The sequence below is a fragment of the Symphodus melops genome (assembly GCF_947650265.1).
Source record: "Symphodus melops genome assembly, chromosome: 23".
Taxonomy (NCBI): Eukaryota; Metazoa; Chordata; class Actinopteri; order Labriformes; family Labridae; genus Symphodus; species Symphodus melops.
In genome coordinates this window covers 7,654,717-7,662,306 of record NC_136713.1, presented here as the reverse complement: position 1 = coordinate 7,662,306, position 7,590 = coordinate 7,654,717, and positions in this window count along the sequence as shown.

The window sequence follows — 7,590 nt, the reverse complement described above, 5'->3', positions numbered from 1 at the left end:
AGTCAGGAAACGAGTGAGCCAACGACTTCCTGCCAAGCCACGCGTCTGCAGAAACCACTGTGTCGTAAGAGTCCAGAGGTTGACAGGTTCAATGTATGAAGGCAACAATCCATTTCACCTGTTTTTATCTCGCGCACAGTCAGATATGAAGAGCTGGCAGTGTCAAAGAGAAACTTGTTTCTTTACCATGGAGTTATCGCACATCCATAGGAAGATAATGAACTATTTTCCATCGTTGATGTAACACGTCTTTTCATAAGATGCACATTTGAGGTTGAAACGATGCATTTTGGTATTTTTCAAAGTTTGCCTTTTTACGTTCAATCAGGAATATCTTTTAGGCGTTTAAAGGAAGCGTTTATTTGAGTTTGTGTTCTCTCGTCTACTCAGCCACATGTAACACCTACCCATTCACACACTGACGGCAGCAGTTGCTGTGTAGTGAGACCCTCAGAAGTAACTAATGCCTAGTTTCAGTCTCCATGGTTTCCTGCGACAAGCAAGCAGAGAATGTGGCGGAACCAGAAGCATAAAAATAAGAAGAATAAGAAGCATGAACCAGGCTTTGGACATTTAAACATCAAGATGGGTGCTCTCTAAAGGCCCTGAACACACCAAGCAAAAACAAACTAGCGGCAACAAAGACAGACTGTGGCCTAACTAATCCTTTTGTCTTGGACAAAAAGTTGCACTTGAACACACCACAAAGACTGCAGCCGGATGGCCCATCAACATGTATGGTCTGCGCATGCGTGAGAGGAAGTAACTCCCCGTGCCAGCATGCGGCCTAAGTCCATCGTTATGACACGAGACAACCATTTTTACACTTCTGTCGGCCCCCTCTCGTTTTATAGGTAGCCTACTAATCGAGAATAATGTCAGATAAAGAGTTGAAAATGGTACTGGCGATGTCAGCCGTTGGTCTTCTTGTGGAAAAAGAAAAGAAGAGGCGTAGGAGACCAATAGGCGAAAGAATAATCGTACTATTGGGTAAAAGCGCGGCTACTACAGCCGCCTGTTCAAGGGGCTTTACCGGACCTGTGAGAGCTGAAGATAAATGAACAGCCAATCAGATAGATTCCTCTCACCAGCCGCCTAGACGCCAACCAATGCCGATTCAACATTAAAAAAAAAAAGTTCACGCACACTGCAAAAACAAGGGCAACGATCGATCACCGACGGTCCAACTAGTGAATTATCCCAAAAGTGTAGGAAGTGGTAGTCTTGATTATGAAAAACACAACCACTCACAATATGATTCTGATACAGCTGTGACCCTTTAGTATTCTTTATGGGCACACTCATGCAGGAAACCAACAGCTGAGGGCTCACCTCGAGCTGGCGCGCATTAATTAGGAGTATGACAGTGTCAGTGGGGCTTTGCTCTGCTGCCAGGCAGAAATCAGCCTTACATAAGAACCCGCCACCAGGAGGGACACAATGTTCCTCAACCCCTCTGCGCGCTGACTGTCTGTCTAAGAGAGAAAAAAAACAGCAACTTCCCCTTTATACTTTCAACAAAATCTGGGCACATTTCTGCTTCAGAGGCAAAACCGCAGAAGGGAGACACGAAAGCAGAAGTCTTTGTTGCATGATGCTTTCGTTGTTTTTCTTCCTCGATGTGAAGGACAGCTCGCCAAACAAAGTGGATTTCTAAATTTTGTGTAACTACAGTGAAGGGCTCCTAAAAACACAGTGTACAGGAAGCTCCTTTGAAGCAAACACTGTGTGTGTGTGTGTGTGTGTGTTTGCCTATTTAGTCTATTCCTGGATGCCCTCAATTATTCCCAAATTTAGAATCACATTCAAAATCACATGCTTGGATGCACACGCAGACAAGCAGGAAAGAATTCATCGTGACTGTGAGGCCAGGGCCATATGATCCAGAGGATCTATGTCCCTGAGGCTTGTTGCATTTCTCGCGCCTTTGCCGTCTGTGAAGATCAGGAAACATACGACTATTAGGGACAACAAGCAAGCAGGCCTGACTCCCCGAAGGGGATCACGCAAAGACGGTTAGAAACATGGACGCTAAATTAGCAAGCTTAACTTGATCACGCAGGGCGCCTGAACTGTAAACTGTAGTATTTATTGGTTTACAACTGTGTAAAAATCATTCACGGTGTATTGGTTGGATAAACAGGTCATCTGCACTCGTGCCGGTAGCTGCAGTGGGATTTTAACTCGTGACCCAGTGCTGATTTCTTCATGCCTTGACTTGCGGAGAGCGAAACAGAAAATAACGACGTGAAATGGCACTTTACACGTCCCTTCTGTACAGCATGGACTCAATGCACCGGCTCGGCTGAGCGTCAAAAAAGAAATGTGCGGCATGCAGTGAAGATTAGAGTCTTAAAGAGCGAATAGCTGCTCTGTCTTCGACCTCGTCCAGCCTGAGCTTCAGTGGGCCTCCCTGCCAGCTTGCTGCCATGCTGCGGCTCTTGAGGGGATTGGGAGTCGCTGGCCCCATTATTTCTCCCTGAATCAGCCTAAGGAGGGTTTCAGGCGGGCTCATTGAACTACCCTGCACAGCGGCGGAGCGGAGCTGTGACCCACTTAACAGGCAGCCAGCTCTCCACAGAGAGACGCACACAGCACTCGTGATCCCACATGAAAACATAACACACTGACATATTTTCATGAAATTCCTTTCCATATCGAAAAGTATAAAGAGTATATTGCTTTTATGAAGCGGACACAGCGGTTTTAACCTACATCAAAGGACCATATGGTTTCCATTTGTTGAGAAAGGGGATGTTCAGAAGAAGTTGTTTTCAACCTCTTGGAACCACAAATATACAAACGATAATCGATCGAAATGTTATTTAGATATTCCAGGGTCGATGAAAGGTAGGGTCGGTCATTTTCCTCCAGATCCACTTTTTCAGATTCTGCCTGTTTGAAGCAACATCAAACAGCGTCTGCCACGAGGAACCGATTTGATGAACGAATCACGCCTCGCTTTCTCGCTGCTCGTTCTCCACCCCATAGATGAAGTAGGTGGTGCGTCATCGATGGGGGCGGGGCCTCACGTCCCAGCCACCAATAATGCAAATGCGCAGATTTTGAACTCTGACGCTCGTGCTAACAAGCGGTCGTGTCCCATATTGATTCATTGCTGTCGATTGACAAATAAAGATGTATTAATAAACTGAACAGAACAGGATGGAATTATTGTCCGATACGTTTTAAATGACTGGAAGAACGATGAAGGGCACACAACAGCACTGCCGCATTGTGTTTAGCGCTTTGTTTTTTCCCCCTCTGCGCAAAACAGATGCAACTTTTTGTGGGCTTTTCCCCTTGATGCCGATTGTCCGCCTGAGCTGACGTACGCTTCTGGACCAATGGCGCTTGTGCATGTAAGTGAGGGGCGGGACTTTTTGCTGCTTTCAAAATCCTGCTTGACTCAACGGCTGGTTGCAAACGTGCTTTTCAAGGTTTCTGCCCGTTAAATGGATTTCGTCCTCACTGCTGTCACAAAGAGCTTGCTCATGAAGGATTGAGTTGGATTTCATAAAAAATAAATAGAATTAAAGAGCAAGATTAAGATTTGTTTTATAGGTTGAACTGAGAACTGTAGTTTTTTGAATTGTCCAGGAATATCACAAATGTAAAGATCTTTCAAAACAGCGCTTCAGAGTGAAGGTTTTGGGAAAAAGCAGGTCACAGAAAACGTTGACCAAAGGTCCCGCTCTCTCCTTCTCCTTGGTTTGCCTTTCACCATATAAATACCAGAGAGGACACCAGAGAGGCTTCTCCTGAAGCAACAGCAGCACTCTAAGCGAGACAAGTTCAACGTGCTAACCAACCCTGATGCATTCTTTCTGAACCTTTTTTTGGCTTTTATCAGCCATCAATGCTCTGTTATTGCAAAGACAAGAAGCTGCCTCGAGGCAAAAAAATAAAAATAAAAATCTGTATGCTTTGCTCAGTATTTCAAGATGGATGTTTTTCATGTTGATTTAACATTCTTGCTATCCTGCCAGTAAACGTTTCTATGTTGATTTTTACTGGGATTTTCTGGGGGAAAAAAGAAGTAAAGAGAGTAAAAAAAAAACATAGCACGTTTTTTTTGTGTCTGCGTGGGAGCCTGTACATTCATGTGAGTTTGTGTGTGTGTGTGTGTGTGTGTGTGTGTGTGTGTGTGTGTGTTTTGTTTCAATGGAAAGCTCAAGTCTCTGCAGCTCTGTATCTCCTGGTCCATGACATTCACACTCCACGTGTTTGAACAGCATGTGGAGCCCAGGTCCCGCCCACTGCTCAAAAACTCGCCTGCTTCTGTTTACCACGCTGGCAGTGCACTGAAAGACTCCAGGCTGCTTGTCCACATGCCACCTTATCTGCCGACTCTCTTTCACAGCTCATAAACATGTTTTGCAAAGGAAACTCTCTGTGAAAACACTGTTGTAAAATAGACAAACATGAGTCAGCACATATTGTTGTGTCGCTGATGAGCTGGTGTAATATCTAGTGGGAGTGGTCTTAACACTAGTCGATGTAGTCGGCATTGTATGTCACATTACTATTTTAGAGTCAGCTCAAACGGATCTCTGCCTTTATGACTCATTCAGCCTGCTGATAGTTTTTTTTAAATCATGCTCCACTGCTTCTGTTTATTAGGCTTTTAATTCTCAGAGGCGAGGACATTTTAGAAATAGGGCCAGATGTCAGATGTAAGTGACACATAAGAAATTAAAGCTGCTTCAAGTAGTTTTTAGCTGGTTATGAAACAGACTGAGAATTATTCTGAGGTCTCTTTATGACCAAAAACAGAAAACAAAACCATTAGCAGCGTGATTGGTAATTTATAAACTTTTGCCGTGTTTCTTTTAACAGCCATGGTGGGGTAGGTGTCAGATAAAGGGAGTTAAAGCTTCCTCTGTTGATGACATTTTTTTACAGGAAGGATTCACAATGATAACACTGACTTAAAGTAGCAGGTGAGAGCTTTATCATACGAGAACATGTCATACGTATGTGATTGACAAGATCCGCAAAAATGTCACAGGCACCACTATGACCAAAGGGGGCGCCAAAATCGATCAAAGGAGCTTTAAAGTCCAGAAAATAATATACAAAAATGTTTTAGATTTTATTCCAGTTGTGTCCATTATCTGGCTAGTTTAGCAAAATAAGTTGTCAAATTGGCAAGAAGCTTGACTTTCTACTGAGCCAGGCTATTCATTTCCTACTGCTTCCACTCTTTATGCTAAGCTAGGCTAACTGCCGCCTTGAGAATGTGTTTTTTTTTATTACATACATTCATTAACAACTTTGAGAAGATTCAGACTAATTTACAAAATGATCAATTTTTAGTGCTACAAAACAACCTCAAATCCATGATACAGGCTGAAAACATTTAATTACTGTAATCACAGCACGTCTAAGTCTAGGACATTTTGTACAAACGAGAACTGTGAAGTTTGCAAAAATCCCTTATAGTAACAAGAGCCCTGAATTCACCGTTAACTTGACCCACATTCTGTTTAAATATCTGCTTCAGTGTAACTCTCAACCAAACCTCTTTGAACACACAAATCAAGTGTACGCCATGTACTTGTCATCTGTGGTATCAGCTCTTTTGAATAATAAGCTCAGTCTATGTGATGTTTACGTGCATTAACTTCTTAAGATGAGAAAAACAGACAAGGTCCTCAGGTTCAAGTATGCTGCTCTACGTGACTCACTGCATGCCCCAGGCTGAACATCGCAGAAATACTGCCTTAAAGTTAATATGCAAATCCAACGTATGACAACAGTGCTGTCACCTTTACCCTGCTTCGCATGCATAGAGTTTGCACAACCTTTAGATGGTAATTATGTGCTCCAAGCAATTTACTTAACAGCTTCTGGTTGTTGAAAAGAAGTCCTGATGGATATTTGATGGCTTTTAGATCTAAGATTCTGAAATATGAATGTTGTCATATTACCTTCAGACCCTGAGATTGCTGCAATGTAGTGTAATAATGTATTTTTCTACATTGCATATTGTTTACTCCAGTACAGTTTGTTCCTGGACTGGCACTTCAAATATTTTTTGTTTGCTTTATCAAAGGTTGAAGCTGTTTTCTGTATAGTATTTGGAAGTGAAGGGCTTCTAAATATTCAGTATATAAACACATTTATGTCTTACAAACAAGAGTGGTTGTTTTTGAGCTATAGAATAACTTTTGCAGAGCAGCAAACTTTGCTGATGCTTAGTTTATTCTGTAAAACCAACTGGTTTTGCCCAAAAGAGTCGGGGACCATGTGCTCATAAGGAACATCAGATAACTGTAACGAAAAGCACAATTTCCTGTAATTATTAAAATCCCTTCATTCAATTCATGGAAAAAGCGGCGTGAAAAAATCCATCACACACTTAATCCACATGTGTCGGGAAACACAGTCACTGCATGACATCAGAGTTTTAAGCACGGCATTTTCAGTCACAACCAAAGCAATACACGCAAGGCGAGATTAAGAGTCATGGTGACTTTGATGCACAAATGCAGCTATGCACATAAACCCTGTAAGCTTATCCATGTTTCCATCTGTGTGTCTGACCTTTACTGCCTGATAGTAAACAAAATGAAAGGCACACAGAGCTGTAAACAGATACTTTAGGGACATTTTCTTCAATTACTGATGGAAATGACTTGTATAAAAATCACATTGACTTGTGCATTTTTACTCACATACAATGACCTTCAGGTTTGAGGTCATTTGAAAGTCTCCTGTGTTCAGCTACCGATGTCACACGGAGGTATTTGACCAAAACACACTTAACATGCCTGATGTGCAGGAACAAATGAGATATTGTTAACACCAATGATTTAATGGATATAAAGCATTTTATTTTGTTTCAGTGCAAATTTGAAATACAGCTGTCCTATTCCTTACGCAGCTTATATTTGATCAAATATGTCAGGGTTGGCGTGACCTGTATTTTTCTTGTGCATAACATGCCTGACTTTCCTCCCGCTCTGCGTGGCTGGCAGTGATGCTAACAGGTCCTCAGTAGTTTAGGAGGAAGGCTGTTTAGGAGCGGAGTCAGTGAGACACTGATGCTAATGAGGCATTAGCTTAAGCCTATAATGCGGAGCATGGCAGTTTAACATCGAGGGCGGGCGGCTCTCAGCACACAACCAATCTGACTCACTGCTTTTGGGATGATACTGTTGCTGACCTAAAAGCCATAAAACTCACATTCAAACACAGATACACACTTGTTTATGTGCTTTATTTTGACGACAGACTCATGCTTAAATCTAATTGTATTTAAAGGCGCGACATGTATGTTTTAAAAACTTCTAAAGCCCAGAAACACATATCTTCACTAAGGCTTCATCCATTTATATTTACAGCCTAAGTTCTAAGAGTATGACTATTGTATGGATATTGACTAAGATCATACACACGTCTTGTCTTTTAAAAGGTTTGTTTTCATGGGGATTGTATAATGTGACATAAACTAAAGCGTTGGTGCTCAAATGATTAGATTAGCTTAAGAAGCCTTGAATTTTCCTCGTGACCAATAAAGTATCTATCGATCTAGAAATTAAATGAATTTCGACAATGTATAATGAGCCGCTTGAGAGACGGGCT